This window comes from Chrysemys picta, chromosome 3, assembly GCF_011386835.1.
Source record: "Chrysemys picta bellii isolate R12L10 chromosome 3, ASM1138683v2, whole genome shotgun sequence".
Taxonomy (NCBI): Eukaryota; Metazoa; Chordata; order Testudines; family Emydidae; genus Chrysemys; species Chrysemys picta.
In genome coordinates, this window is record NC_088793.1 from 195,213,456 (window position 1) to 195,229,981 (window position 16,526).

At 48.9% G+C, this 16,526-nt stretch overlaps 1 long non-coding RNA gene across 3 annotated transcripts in view; it reads left to right on the forward strand.

Annotated features, from left to right (window-relative positions):
- Positions 1-5,991: 5,991 nt before the first annotated feature.
- Positions 5,992-16,526, forward strand: part of LOC122174363 (uncharacterized) — a 28,935-nt gene continuing 18,400 nt past the window's right edge. Inside the window, exons 1-3 of one of the 3 annotated variants that reach the window (XR_006176074.2) lie at positions 5,992-11,668; positions 15,186-15,312; positions 15,844-16,412. This is a non-coding gene — a long non-coding RNA (uncharacterized LOC122174363). Of the gene's footprint in view, positions 11,669-15,185; positions 16,413-16,526 lie in introns of those variants that run through there. The other 2 variants (XR_010599971.1, XR_010599970.1) reach the window with 2 other exon arrangements.

The window sequence follows — 16,526 nt, forward strand, 5'->3', positions numbered from 1 at the left end:
GTCATCGCTGCCCCTTTTGCGCCCCCCCCGTTGGGGGCCCTGCTGGTAGGGACCCGGCAGGGCCGCTGATCGGGGATGCAAAAGGGACAGCACTTTAAGCAGAGTTCTTAAAGCGCTGCCACGGCAACGCCTTAAAGTCAGTGGTGCGGGCTGGTACTGGTGGCTACCTTTTGCTGGTATGCCGTACCGCCCGTACCCCCTTACTTTCACTCCTGGATATGATATGATAGAAAATCATGGTTATTTATTCCTGCTCATAACACAAGAACTGGGGTCACCCAATGAAATTAATGGGCCACAGGTTTAAAACAAACAAAAGGAAGTATTTCTTCACACAATCTGTGGAACTCTTTGCCAGAGGATGTTGTGAAGGCCAAGACTATAACAAGGTAAAAAAAGAACTAGATAAGTTCGTGGAGGATAGGTCCATCAATGGCTACTAGCCAGGATGGGAAGGGATGATGTCCTGAGCCTCTGTTTGCTAGAAGCTGGGAATGGGCGACAGGGGATGGATCACTTGATGATTACCTGTTCTGCTCATTTCCTCTGAAGCACCTGGCATTGGCCATTGTCAGAAGACAGGATACTGGGCTAGCTGAACCTTTGGTCTGACCCAGTGTGACCATTCTTATGTTCTTATGTAGTCATGCTGAAATGCTACAGCACTGGAAATTTTGCAATATTTTGGATGGGAAAATATTATTGTCTATATTATATGAAACTTAGATATAACAATAACAATCAAATATTCATGCAAATCTTTTTTTTTTAAGGGAGTAATCCTTGTTGTCTTCCTGGGCTGCATCTCTCTAAAGACAAAAACTGCTTCGATTGTTTCCCTGTGTACGTACCTCACCATTAACATTTATAGTAGCTCCTGTCATCTCACTCCTTATTGAATATATTCCAGTTATTTCCATGACTCTAACTTCTGTATTGAAAGTGAGGGGATTTCTATCATCTCCATAGGACACTCCTCCATATAAGGATGCAGGAGGCTGCAATTGGCTCCATTTCATGCAAATTAGGTATGGTCTTCAGGCTCCCATATACTGATTGTGCACCACTGAAATCCATGGGACTTTTGCTATTGATTTCAATGGGAGTAGGAGTGGGTCCACAGTAAGTTACCATTGACACCTTCAATTGGGCAATATTTGAGAGTTCCAGATTTTGGAGACTTGCCATCATAAGCCAATGAAAATCCTGTATGACTCACTAGTGTATTGAGAGAGAAGGTGGATAAGGTAAAATCCATGGACGGTGGGTGAAGCTTCCCCTGGGGGAAGCTAGCTCCCTGTCCCGCCTGCCTATTCCGCCCGCAGCTTCACCCACAATCTGCCCCTGCTTGGCCCCAGGGCCTGCCACCGCTCGGCCCCCCACCACCACCTCTGTGTTCCTCCTCTTCTCCCCCCATCCACGAGGCCCCCATCGACCTGCCATGTCCCTCCTCTGCTCCACCCCCTCCCCTGTGACCTCGCCGCTCATTGCGTCCCTCCTCATTCCCCCGCAAAACTCCCCTGCCCGCTGCGTCCCTTCTCTCTTCTACCCCTCCCCGTGATACCACCCGCCCGCCACATCCCTCCTCAGCCCTCTCCCCTGACACCCCGCTGCTCACTGAATCCCTCCTCTCCTCCACCCCCTCTCCGCGATACCCCCCCACCCACCACTCGCCGCATCCCTCCTCACCCCTCTCCCGAGACTCCACCGCTCACTGCATCCCTCCTCACCCTCGCCCCCACAAGACCCCCTGCCACTCGCTGCATCCCTCCTCACTGCCTGCCCCTACGAAACCTCCTGCTGCTCTCCACGTCCCTCGTCAACCCCCACGAGACCCCCCCAGCCACTAGCCGTGTCCTTCCTCACCCCCCCTCGTGAGAACTCGCCGCATCCTTCCTCGCCTCCACCCCCTCCCCACGAGACCCACCGTGTCCCTCCTCTCCTCCCCCTTCCACCTGAGGCCCCCCCACCTGCCACGTCCCTCCTCACGCCCTACCTCATGAGACCCCTCTACCTGCCGCATCCCTCTTCTCCTCCACCCCTTGCCCCCTGAAGTCCCCCTGCCTGACACTTGCTGCATCCATCCTCTCCTCCAACCCCTCCCCGCGAGTCCCCCCCACCTGCTGCTCGCCGCATCCCTCCTCACCCCCAACCCCTGTGAAACCCCCTTCACCCAAGAGGGGGATGGGTGAGGAGGGATGCAGGGAGCGGTGGGGACCTCCGGAGAGGGTAGGTGGAGTGGAAGAGGAGAGGAGGGACTCACCAGGCAGTGGCTGCAGTGGGGGCTTTGGGGAAGGGGCAGAGTAGGGAGGGGCACACAGGCCAGGCCACCACGGTCCAGGCGTCCAGTGGCGGGTCAGCGACGGCTGCACCAGGGGAGGTTTAGCCTCCCCTGGCCTATTATACCCGCTGCCCATGGTAAAATCTTTTACTGGACCAATTTCTGTTGGTGAAGAGACAAGCTTTTGGGCTTCTCAGAGCTCTTCTTCAGGTCTGAGTAAGGTACTCAGAGCGTCACAGCTAAATACAAGGTGGAACAGATTGTTAAGCACAAAAATAAGCAAATCACTGGTGTACTGTAACTTTTCTCTTATTTCCCATGCTGATGAGACTACAAACACTGATCAATGGGCCATATAAAAAAGTGAGAAATCTTTCAGATTGAAGCTGCTGACCTTAATAAAATACAAAAATGTCCATGAGTAGCAAAGGCTGGTAAGGCCTCACTCCTCATTCTAATGCTCTCACAGGCATGACATGGCAAGACCAATTTCAGCATAAATACACACACGCATATATATTAGTTTTTTCATATTGGTCAGCTGCAGATATATTTAGTGCTTTCAAGAAGTGTCAATGTGGCAGCTGGTTTGCTTACATAGGGAGGGAAGGGAACATAGAGGTTTTTTCGGGGGGTTTCTTATTTTATTTTAATGTTGCATTCTTGATCCAGCCTACAGCAGAACCCCCCCCCTTTTTTTTTAATGCAAGCAACTTTCTCATAGTCACTAGGCACAATCATTTTTAAAATGCATTCACATTTTCCAAGAAACATACATGCTCCAGTGATCCACAAAAATAGCAAGTACACACTTGTACACCCTCTATTGTGTGGCATGTTCGGTTACCAGAAGTTCCTTAAATCAAGGCACTAAGAAAAGAATCAGTATTGAAGTACATGACTATAAGTATGATTAATTAAGAACACACTGCATGAGGATCCACAATGCACTTATAACTCCCCAAATCCTGTTCCATTAGGTTGCTCTCCACCTTAAAACTTGCAATGGATTCTCTGGGGTCATTCGCTTTGGTTGCTCCAAAATTCTGGCCAGGAATCTAGACGGTGTGTCCTCAGGATATTACATATTGCAGCCCTATTGAAATATTTCTGTATGTTTTTTAGTCATTGTGCACATTTGAGTAAAGTTTTCCTGATTTCTGCTTCTTAATGATAGTTCCAAATGGGAGTAAAAAGTTTAGGCTCTGCAGAGGTATCTCTCTGGCCAAATGAGTGTCATTGACCTTTAAATTCAAAAGGAAGCTCCAAACGGAGCTGAAATCAAGTGTGAGGGTTTGCTGTACTGCAGGTTTCATTTTTATCTTTTTGAGGTAAGTTAGAAAAATTGGGAAGGAAAAAAACCAGACCTAAATAAAACGGTTCCTACCCAACATTGGTTCCCAGTAGTTTGGAGTCTCTCTATAAAGCAACGAAAACCTGCATGCAAGGCCATGAATGTAGAGCTGGGGCAGGAGGTTGGAGTGCAGGAAGGAGTGCAGGGTGTAGGAATGGCCTCAGGGTAAGGGGTTGGGGCGCAGGAGGAGTGCAGCAGGGGGCTCAGGGCAAGGGCTTGGGGTGCAGGAGGGGGCTCCGGGCAGGGGGTTGGGGTTCAGGAGGGGTGTGGCAGGGCACTCAAGGCAGGGGGTTAGGGGGCTCAGGGCAGGGGGTTGCGGTGTAGGAGGGGGTGCAGAGTGCAGCAGGGGGCTCAGGGCAGGGGGTTGTGGTGCTGGCTCCGGCCCTGCGCCGCTTACCTTGAGCGGTTCTGGGGTGGCAGCGGCGCGCAGCAGGGCTCAGGTAGGATCCCAGCCTGCCTGCCCTGGCCCCACGCCACTCCCAGAAGCGGCTGGCACCACGTACCTGCGGCCCCTGGGGGACGGGGGGCAGAGGACTATGTGTACTGCCCTTGCCTGTGCGGGTAACTCCCCCGAAGCTCCCATTGGCCACAGTTTCCTGTTTCCAGCCAATGGGAGCTGCAGGGGACAGTGCCTGCAGGCGAGGGCAGTGCACGGAGCCCTCAGCCCCCGCCGCCTCTCCCAGGGGCCACAGGGACATGGTGCCGGCCGCTTCTGGGAACGGCGCAGGGCCCGCAGCGCCACAGGGGTGGCAATCCCGTGGGCCAGATCCAAAGCCCTGATGGGCCGGATCCAGCCCACGGGCCATAGTTTGCCCACCCCTGCACTAGGGTTAGGGGAAATTTCTCCTATAAGCATTGTCTAGACCAAGGGTACTTCAGGCGGTCTGTGGGCCCTGCTGATCAACTCCTCCCCTTCATTTATCTCACAGAGGCTAGTGAAACCAAACCGGGAGATTTTAGGTGCTAAAAGTCCGGCAGCGCAGAGGGGCTAAGGCAGGCTCCCTGCCGGCCCTGGCCCCATGCCACTCCCCGAAGCGTCCGGCACAATCTGTGTCCCCTGGACGGGGCAGGGTGTCTCAGTGCGCTGCCCCTGTCCCGAGCGCCGACTCCGCAGCTCCCATTGGCCGGGGAACTGCAGCCAATGGGAGCTGCGGGGGCGATGCCTGCAGCCAGGGGCAGTGTGCAGAGACTCCCTGACCTCCCTGCCTAGGAGCCACTGCCAGAAGGATGTGCCGGTTGCTTTCGGGAGCCGGCCGAAGTAAACGTCAGCTGGCTCCCTCCCACACCCCTTGCCCCCTCCCGCACCCTAACCCCCTGTCCCAGCCCAGAGCCCGTACCCCACACCCAAACTCCCTCCTAAAGCATACACCCCTCACCCCCTCCTGCACCCCACCCCCTCTGCCCCAGCCTGGTAAAAGTGAGCGAGGGTGGGGGAGAGTGAGCGATGGAGGGAGGGGAGATGGAGTGAGCAGGGGCAGGGCCTCGGAGAAGGGGCGTGGCCTCTGGGAAGGGGCAGGGAAGGCGGCGGGGCACAGGCTGAGTGGGGGGTTTGGGGGTCCCTGAAAAATTTTAAATAAAAATGGGGATCCTCAGGTTGCTAAAATTTGAGAATCGCTGGTCTAGACTATCATTTAAAGGGTGATGTTACTGCATTAGCTAACATATGCTAACAAACACATGTTAAAAATCTAATGTAGACAAAGCACATGCCTTTAACACATGCTTAACTAGTCACATTAAAGCCTAAGGGGAGCCTAGACTTTTAACTCAATCAGTTTAGCAGGTATTAAAGGCGGCTAGACTAGCCTTTTAAAAACATTAGCTAACACATGCCATTATTACGCCTTTAATTCTACTCTAGACAAAAGCTATGTTACAAGTGGTCACAAATCCTTCCTCTCATTTGTAAGGGTTCACAGCAGTCTTTACCCCTCCCAAGACCCCATGTCTGAAGACACTTCACAACTGCTGCTTTTTTCCAGGAGGTCTTCCAGTGGCACAACACCCAAGTCCTCCTTTTCACCAGACCCCATTCCAGGAGTGAGGTAGGCCTTTTATAGCCTCCTTCCCCTTTCCCAGCAGGCCTTGTAGTCTACAGTAGTGGTTCTCAAAGCCGGTCTGCCGCTTGTTTAGGGAAAGCCCTGGCGGGCCGGGCCAGTTTGTTTACCTGCCGCGTCCACAGGTTCTGCCGATCACGGCTCCCGCTGGCCGTGGTTCGCCGCTCCAGGCCAATGGGGGCTGCGGGAAGCGGCAGCCAGTGGGTCCCTTGGCCCGTGCCGCTGGGAGCCGCGATCGGCCAAACCTGCGGACGCGGCAGGTAAACAAACTGGCCCGGCCCGCCAGGGGCTTTCCCTGAACAAGCGGTGGACAGGCTTTGAGAACCACTGGTCTACAGTCACACACTCTAGGAGGAAACATGGCACAGATAAGAGCTGGACCTCAATCCCTCTTAAATGCCCAGTCATCCCATGACATGACCATATACATTTATTAATGAAAACCTATTGCCAAAAGCATCTATCAACGCTGCTTGGAGTCTTTTTGCTTTAAATAAGTAAGATTATGTCTGTCAGCAGGACTGGAAGACACATATTTCTGTGTTTAATTCTTAGTGCTGGGCAACATTCTAAAAACCTAAATGGATAGAAGTATTTAAAATAAACCCAGTCTTGCCAACTCTCGCAATTCTGTTGTGAGTCTTACAATATTTGACGTTTTACTTAAAGCCCCAGTTTTTGAAAGACAAGAGAATACGTGAGAATCTCACTTTTCATTTTATTAAAACAAAGTAAGTTTCTAGCCCTCAGAATTGGAGAGAAAAGCTTGAAAATGTGACTTAAATGCACCATCAGGGGCCAAAACCCAAAAGGCAAATAAAAAGAACCCAGCTTTTTTTTTTTTTAATTTCACAATTTTTAAAGCTATGTCATAATTTCGCAGGGCTTGACTCATCTATGAACATTTGGGGGTGGCAATACTCTAAACCACTAAATATACCTGAATTTTTGAGTATCAAGTGACATGTAATTCAGGACCCATCTGGGTTTGCAGAGTCCCGTACAAAGGAAGATATAAAGTCTTGTGGATAAGGGAGAAGCTGTGGATGTGGTATACCTAGACTTTAGTAAGGCATTTGATACGGTCTTGCATGATATTCTTATCGATAAACTAGGCAAATACAATTTAGATGGGGCTACTATAAGGTGGGTGCATAACTGGCTGGATAACCGTACTCAGAGAGTTGTTATTAATGGTTCCCAATCCTGCTGGAAAGGCGTAACGAGTGGGGTTCTGCAGGGGTCTGTTTTGGGACCGACTCGGTTCAATATCTTCATTAACGACTTAGATATTGGCATAGAAAGTACGCTTATTAAGTTTGCGGATGATACCAAACTGGGAGGGATTGCAACTGCTTTGGAGGACAGGGTCATAATTCAAAATGATCTGGACAAATGGGAGAAATGGTCTGAGTTAAACAGGATGAAGTTTAACAAAGACAAATGCAAAGTGCTCCACTTAGGAAAAAAAAATCAGTTTCACACATACAGAATGGGAAGAGACTGTCTAGGAAGGAGTATGGCAGAAAGGGATCTAGGGGTTATAGTGGACCACAAGCTAAATATGAGTCAACAGTGTGATGCTGTTGCAAAAAAAGCAAACATGATTCTGGGATGTATTAACAGGTGTGTTGTGAGCAAGACACGAGAAGTCATTCTTCCGCTCTACTCTGCTCTGGTTAGGCCTCAGCTGTGTCCAGTTCTGGGCACCGCATTTCAAGAAAGATGTGGAGAAATTGGAAAGGGTCCAGAGAAGAGCAACAAGAATGATTAAAGGTCTTGAGAACATGACCTATGAAGGAAGGCTGAAAGAATTGGGTTTGTTTAGTTTGGAAAAGAGAAGACTGAGAGGGGACATGATAGCAGTTTTCAGGTATTTAAAAGGGTGTCATAAGGAGGAGGGAGAAAACTTGTTCACCTTAGCCTCTAAGGATAGAACAAGAAGCAATGGGCTTAAACTGCAGCAAGGGAGGTCTAGGTTGGACATTAGGAAAAAGTTCCTAACTGTCAGGGTGGTTAAACACTGGAATAAATTGCCTAGGGAGGTTATGGAATCTCCATCTCTGGAGATATTTAACAGTAGGTTAGATAAATGTCTATCAGGGATGGTCTAGACAGTATTTGCTCCTGCCATGCGGGCAGGGGATTGGACTCGATGACCTCTCGAGGTCCCTTCCAGTCCTAGAATCTATGAATCTATAAGGGGCCCCATCCTGTCAGAATTCAAACTACCTTTTTGCGGGAGAAGGGTGGTCTCGTTATGGGGGCCTGGTGAAAAGCACATGTTGACAACAGAGCCCTCCAAAACTTAGTGCTAAGCTAGAACTCATCTCCACTTTGTATCAGCAGGAAGGAGTCGGCATTTCGCTTTCCAGGTTTGTAGCGTCTGTGTGGGTCTGTCTACACAGCTATTAAACAGCTACAGCTGGCCCAGGTCAGCTGACAGGCTGTGGAGCTGTAAAATTGCTGTGTAGACCTTCGGGCTCAGGCAACGGGGGAGGGTCCCAGAGCCTGGGCTCCAGCCCAAGCCCAGCTATCCACACAACAGTTTTACAGCCCGACAGCCCAAGCCAGCTGACCCTGACCAGCTGTGGGTGTTTAACTGCTGTGTAGACATACCCTCTGTGGCCATGGGTGGGCCATGCTCAGTCTCTACAAGCGACTGCATAGCACTTTGGTTACTACTCTTGTCTATGACACGTACGTAATGATCTTTTCTTTTTCTCCGATGTTGAGAGACAATAATATAACATTTGAAATTATATTAGTCAAAAATATCACCTTTTAATCACCATCATAATGCAAATTAGCATGTTCATATTTATAGCCCCTGTAATTGCACTGCAAAGACTTAGTATACTATTAACAGGGTGGTTATAGTATAGCTAACTTCTCAGGGTATCAATACCATGTAATTTAATGCCACAATATACAGCAATCTCCCTGCCAGAGTTATTCTCCCAACCCATAGATCATTTTGTAAGCACAACTGCCAAAAGAACAGGCGTTTAAAGGGATTAAAACTCTGATCTTTGTTAAAGGTGAAGATCTGCTTTGCTCAGACAGCCAAACTAGTATTAGATGTTTGGATTGACTGTATTATAGGGAATGATGGATTACCGCATGGGTCCACCTGGCCATGCCCAGGGCCAATTTGGGGGCCCCCCGCAGGATCGCCGGAACTCTGGTCCTGCCTCCTGCTCCTCCTCTTCCCCCTGAGGCCCCACCCCCTGGCTAGGCTGGAAGCTGGACCCTGGCTGTGGTGGTGACCATAGTTTCCCCACCCCTCTGCACAGAACTGGCTGAGCCACTCTCCACCCCGCCCTGCACGGAGCCGCTCACCCGAGCCCTGCTCTCCTCCCTCCTCCCCCCTGCACAAAGCCCCTCTCTCCCCTCTTCCCCCGCCCAGAGCCGGCCTGAGCCATTTGCCCAAATCCCCCTCCTCCGCCGCACGGGGCTGGCTTGAGCACTGTTGCTCGCCTCCCCCGCCCTCCCCAACCCACCCTCCGAGCCCCTTTTTGGCAAAACTGATAATCACTTGGCAAGAGTAAATGGGACAAATGCCCAGTTTTGCCAAAAAAAAAAAAAAAGTCAGGATGTCCAGGGCAGGGCTTAAAAAGGGGACTTTCCCAGCCAAAATGGGACATATGGTCACCTTAGTCTGTAGTAAGAGCTGCCCAAGAAGCCCTGAACCCTTCACTTGCCCTTGGTGGGGGGGCCAAGGGGCCTGAGAGCAGCCCTTGGCCCATGTCCCTGCCACCCAGGGAGTGCTGTCCAGGCAGGCGGAGGGTCCAGGGCTCCCCACACCAGCCCGGGCTCCCTGCACAGCTCTTACCATCGCCTGGCTTCCAGCCAGACCAGAGGGTAGGACCTGGGGGAAGGGGAGGAGCAGGGGGCAAGGCCCTGTGGCGGGGAGTGGGGTAGGGGGTCCCAACTGTTCTTTGTGCTCAGGGCCCCAATAAATCTTAATCTGCCTCTGAGTATAGATTTCAGTTTCCTGTTGCTGGAAGTGGCCAGTCTGATGACTAATGGTCCCATGATCATTATGATCATAAGCCCTTATGAGCCATATATTTCTGATTTTAATATAATTTGAATGACCCACATTACAGGCCCCTCGCTGTCTATTTTAGGGGTTTCTATATCTCTCATCACTGTAATATCTCATGCAGATTATTCAGCTCTCATAGTCTCTCTCAGAATTTTAGCTAGGTTTTTATACTGCACTCATCACCGTGGTATTTAAGCGCCTGAAGATATGGGGTTACATTGTGGCATTTAGCCACAGCCTGCCACAAGGGACAATATGGGACTGCCCCACCCCAGAGGGCGCAACAGGAGATATTCTGCTTCTGGGAGAATACTTCCCAAAGCTCCCCAGTTGCACTGGAGAGACAGCACTTCCAACCCCCCACCCCTTTAAAAGAATACAACATACTATCTCATGCACACAGAGGCTCTGTCTACTCCACACCCCTTTCAGGGCTGTTGACAGCCTCTGTACTTCCCAAATGCAGGGCTGACAATTCTTGTTGCCCTTCATACAGGCTATGCAAGAGTTCCAGACATTTGTGCAGCATCCATGTTTTTGGATGGTGAGATGGAAAAATGATGCTAAAGAGTAGATTTTGTGATGGATCAGAAGGATTTGTGGGAATTTGATCCTAAACTCCCACAAGTCACCAAGAGGAGTGATGGCATCCCGCAATACATAGCAGCAGTCCCACAATACACTGCAAAAATTTCCCACAAGGCAATGCTCCAGATGGTAGTGCAGAGGACACAGGGATGCCTACCTACAGCGCCATTTGTCTTCTGTCGATGCAACCTGATGCTGTGAGGACACTCTGCAACAGCAAAGACAGCCGTATGTGAACACAGTGTGTCAAAGAAGCCATGTCATTTGCTGTATGCCAGCAAAACTTTTGCCAGTAAAAATTTCTAATTACTTTCTAGTCCTTAGTTTACTTGTAGCTACTATTACATGATGTAGCTACAAACTCTCAGCCCAAATATCTCGCACTGGCACACATGTATACAACTACTGTATTTTAGTCATGACTGTATATTACTATCCCATAATGGGAAAATATCTGGACACGTGGAAGCATTGTATGTCAGGGACAGAACCAGATGCTTCAGACACATTGCAAGAAAAATGAAGTTAGTTTCAATAACCTTAATGTTATGAATATAAAGAATAATCCTCTGTCCATTAAAATATACACACTTCTAAAATACTATTGGAAGCAAGGACAATTTCAATAAAGCACAGAAATACAGTACCGTGATATTAGGTATTGAGCTGAAAATCTGTATAGAAACATAAAGTTGCAGAAACCTTGCTGGAAACACGTTAATTGAAAATCATAAATAACTTCAAATAAAACAGTCATTAGGCACATCAAAAGACTAGAATGGGCAAAGTAATTGGAATTTATAAACTTACATAATTAATTTTTCTTTGTAGGGAGAACAAACATTCCAATGTCCCAGCTCTGTCAGGGCCTTTGACAATTAGACTCCTTTTTATGAATATATTATGTAAGTTTATAAATTTCAATTAGAGCTTGTCCTAGTCTCTTGCAGTCTAAGGATGTTTTCATTTTGGGTTATTCAGGCAGTGGATGGAACCATTTTCCTTGGTGCATCTATAAGGTGATTTCAATGAAAATTCTTTTAACAAAATAAAAAAAAATTGGATTATAGTTTGACTACTAAGATTCAGGAAAAGAAACATGAATTTGCTTTTACATTGCAAAGTTCAATAGAATATGCCTATACGATAGATTCTATATGTAACAGAGTTACCCTATCCAAGGGGGGCCTTCGGAATATATGAATAACTGTACTACTATGAGTTCAAGGTTATGCTGTATATCATTTACATTAATTTTTCCCTACTTTTGCAGTAAGGTCTCAGATTTGACCTACAGCCTCGGTATTACCAAGTATTTGAACCTGAATCTGCAAAACGTAAGCATGTACTTAATGAGCTGGCTCATATCCTGAGCTGGTGTCAATTAGCATAGCTCCATTAACTTAAGTAGACCACTCGGATGCATAGGGTTAAGCATATGCAGGATCAGACAACAAACATGCAAATATGCAGTGATTTGGTAGATTTACCAGCATTTTATTAATTCATGAGGCTAAATCTCATTGGCAGAATTTGTCAGTTTCTAAAGTTTGATTTATTTATTTACCATGAGCATATCCATTCCTTAGAGGGGTTGTTCCAATTAAGTACACTGAAGACGACCTATGATTTACTTATTCTGATTATGCCAGAGTTCTTAAATTAAGCTCAAAGCACATAGTATCAGTCAAATTCATTATTCAGTCACCCATGATCTAATGTTAATACGAAAACATGGTGTTCAGTATATTATTTTATTTGCCTATGCCCTGGTTTTTTTTTTCTGTGAAAGTTTACTTAATGATTCTTTCATAAAGAAATTAGATTTTTCTGATATTCTTTGATTTATATTACTTATGGTAAAAACAAAAGTCTAATTTTTGACAAGTTGTGTAATAGCATGATAGTTGAATGTCCAACACTGGTAGGGTTAACAGACAGAAGCACAAACGTCAGGGAGAGGTTTGAACCCTGGTACAATGGGGCTACATTCTTCCTGCTTTAACTGAAAGGCAAATTTATAATCGTCTACCTCAACTGTAAAATTTCAGGCTGTAAACCATACTCCAAGGTACTGATCTTGCACCAAATCAAAGGGACTTTTGGCTTTGATTCCAATGGTAGCAGGATGGGGGCCCAGGAGGGACCAAAGTGTGGTTTCCATCCCAAGCTGCCTGCAGCTTTCCATACCTGTTAATACCCCTTTGACTCAATGTTCAATACTGCAGCAGGAGAAATGTTCTGCCACTGGCTCTCAGGACCCATGAGTGAGAGGAGGCGATAAGGAATAAAGGGTACAGAATGAACAACGAGAAAGAGTGAGACAGTGGAGAGGGAAGATGGAAAAGAAATAAGTAAATGAAGGGATGGGACAAAATCAAAGGGGAAGGGAATGAGAGTGAGGGTCACTATGCGTGTAGGTTTTTAATGTGTGTTTGGTCAGCTATTCATTTCATACAAAGGACAAAATTAGAGAGATAATGCGGGACCTCTGTATGCATGTGTTTCATTTGTGTATGTGCCTGGATATACACAGGCACACTTACTAATCTCCCTGTGGAATTCAAACAACAGGAAATTATCAAGGCAAATAGTTTGACAGAATTCAAAGCAGTTTCATGAACGTGAATACATGTGCACCTGCACCTGCTACAATAGAGCAAAAAGATCTAAGGGAAGTCAATTAAGCTTTATGCTTCAGAGTGTAGGCTGATTGTCTGCAAGGGTTGAGAAGGAATTTTCCAACCCTTTGTTATAACACTGCAGAAATCAGTCAGGTGCTCTATCCGCTGCCTTCCTTTGCAGCATCAGGTATTGGCCACAGCGGGAGGCAGGACCCTGAACTTGGACCAATCGTCTGTTCTGGTATCGCAACTCCTACAGCATGTTCCTAAGCAAAGAAAGAGTCAGCCCCCGGGGGCAGTGCAATATGTCAGCGAGACAGAGAGAGGCAGCCTGGGACAGCTGCAGCTCAGAACTTCAATTTGTAATGACTGTCTGACCCACAAGCCAAAATGTTGGTGGTGTTTTGCTTTACTGAAGCCACACAGGGATCTCAAAGGCTTAGTAAGGTATCCCTTTCTCCAGTGAGAAGGCTGCACTCTTGAGCACTTGCCAGGCCTTTTGGAAGCTTCTAAACATAACTACAAGCTTATGCGGCAAATTTCAATTGCTCATTTTTGTTGTTTACAGAAATGTCTATTCTCAGTCCAAGAATCTCCAGAGTGCTGCCATTTTGAATCTCTGTATAATTCTGCACAAATGACTAAATTTCCTTGGAGTCCCATAATAATAATAATAAAAAAGCATTTTGAGAATCTTAGGGCAATGGTCGCAGCTAACAGATTCCTGACATTGGACATTTGAAAAATCTAAGTTATTTTTGAGAGTTGGAGGCTTTTGCTGGTGCTCCAACAAACCTGAATTTGATCCAGTACTTTCCCCCCCACCCCCAAAAAAAGTGAACTATTGTCCCCCCCCCTTCTAAGATAGCCAGCATCAGATTCTATTGCCTAACATTTTCCTACGATGTAGCTTTTAGCCAGTGCCAGGTTTACAATGGCGCCAGTGGCTCCATGGAGCCGGGCCCATGCTCAGAAGGTGCCCTGGCCTGCTCCACTTGCACTGCACCCCAAGACCCAGCTCCTCCCCCCGCCCACCACTTGCTCCTGCCGGCTGGCCGAGAGTTCCTCTACACCCCATGGCCCCAGCCCCTGCTTCTCTCAGCCCCCTGGCAGGACCCCAGTGCACCTCTGGCTCCAGGCCTGTGGGGCCCCGCCTGTCTCCCCAGAGCTGAGCCATCTGGGACTGGTGCAGGAGCCTGGCCAGTCTCAACCTGGGGGAGCGGACGGTGTGGGGGGCTTGGCTGGGCCCCTCCAGGCAAGTGTGTCTTGAGGGAGCTCGGCCGGGACAGGCCTGGGCCTGGCTGATCGCACCACTCCTGAACGGACAGAACAATTCCTGGCCCTGGGGCCAGCCCTGGCTGCGCTGCCGGCTCAGCCCGGCACACACAGTTGTCTCCCAGCAGGGCCGGTGAGTGCAGCCAGGAGGCAGGGCATGGGGGAGTAGGTCTCTGGAGAGCCTGAGGGGGGTGCTGGGCTGTGAGGGGGCGGGGAAGATGTGAGTGTTGGGGCAATAGGGAGTGGGGGTTCTGTGGGTGGGGGGCTGGGCAGTTGTGGTGGGGCAGTGGGCAGAGGAGTGCTGGATGGGGTAATGTTGTGGCCCCCCTCAAGGGTTGAACTCACAACCCTGGGTTTAGCAGGCCAATGCTCAAACCACTGAGTTATCCCTCTCAAATAGTTAAACCCCTCCCCCCGCAGCACACCTTCGATTTCCTGCCCAGAATCTTGTTTTATGTTTGTTTATCTTGTCTCAGATTATAAACTCTTCCGGATGGAGGACATATCTAAATCTGTGTTTGTACAGCCCACTGTACATTTCTGGCACAATATCAGTTATTAATTATAAATAACTAGAGATAAGCCTATGGTACACAGTTCAGATTCAGCAATGAACTTCCCCAAAAGTTATTTTGAGTTGAGTTTTTGGTTCAGCTCTATCCTTAATAAAGACCAAGAAATACTCTAGTAATGAAACTAGCTCACCTGTTAAAAAACCTAACTAGGTGTATTCAAGAAGACATGAAGTTATTATTAATTGTCACTCTTGTAACTTGAAATAATGAGACACAGGGCTAAATTCTTCAGTCCACTGACCACAATGGACTGGTGCCAGGGTGGAGTTTGAACTTGATGTGAAGCTGTTTTCCTATAGTAGTATATCTATTCAAATTCAATATTGGAATTACAGGTCCTCGATGATGTAAACTACAGTTTTGCTTTTGTTCCTGAACAGGTGACATGCAACGCAGATTGGTTGCCAGGAAACATGGATTTATTCCATATCTCACCTCTTCCCTTTTTCCGGAGCATGAGGCTTTCTCAACATCTGTCCCTCCTTCGTGTTTTTCATGGTGCAGTAGGTAACTTAAGATCTGATGCTACAGAATGTTGAGTACTCACAACTTCCATGGAAGTCAATAGGATGCCTGGGCGGCGTGTGAACCGCCCATTCAGAGAGCTAGCCCCTGGCCCCATCCCTTCTGCCTGAGGCCAGGCCCCTCCTCCGCTGGAGCCCAGAGCTTGCCCACTGTGGCCGCAGCCCACCCCCCGGACCTCCCAAGTGCCCACAGGCCCAGAGTGCTGCAGTCCCAGCGCCAGGTGGCATGGTCCCCCAATGCCCCCAGCCCCGGGCGGCGCAATCACCAGCCCCAGCTGCCCCGAGTCCCGGCAGCAGGCTGGCCCACCCTAGCCCCAGCCCGTGCCACGGGAAGAGTGGAAACTGGAAGCAGTCAGTAGGGGACCTGGGGGCGGAGCATGAGCAAGGCTATGCCTGGCTATTTGGGGAGGCTCAGCGTCCCCTGGCCTGTGATACCCACCGCCCATGTAGGATGCTCTCACTCACCACATGACCCTTTTAACCTCCCTAGCCCTTGATTCAAATTATGTCTTAGGTCACAATCAAAATGAGTCTGGTGGTCTCTTTCAAACTGCTTGTCAAGATATGTCCCCACTGCAAAGAGACTGACTGGCAGTGGGCAAAAAAGGGGTCTAGAATGGAGAGGTGTGGCATGGCAGGACAGAGACACGCTGGCAGAGCTGTGTGTGGAAGATTTAGCATACCTACCCAGACTCCAGTCCCACGCTCTCCCTCTGAAGAGATGAGGTGAGTGGGTGGCATAAAGGCAGCTTTCAGTATCCTTCCCATCCCCGGAAGCAGAGCCAAGAAACTGGCCATATGTGTCAGGATTGGATGAGCTGAATCTTTGGGAGACAAATGAATCTTCATCACTCCTGTAGTAAATGAAGAAAAAAAAATCTGGAGAGATTCTAAGGGCAGGTTTACACTTAAAAAGCTGCAGCTGCACCACTGTAGAGCTTTAGTGAAGACACTACTACGCCAGCAAAAGAGTTTCTCCTATCCAGGACCGGTGCAACCGCTAGGCGAACTAGGCGGTCGCCTAGGGTGCCAAGTGGTTGGGGGGCGCCAAAAAGCGGTGCCCTGGCTCGGCAGGGAGGAGCCGCCTTCCGGAGGCACCGGAGAGCCAGAGCATCGGCTTGCGGGGGCGGCAAGCCCCAGCCATGGGGAAGCCGGCGCGGTGCAGGGAGGGCAGCAGCAGGCTGCAGCAGATGCATG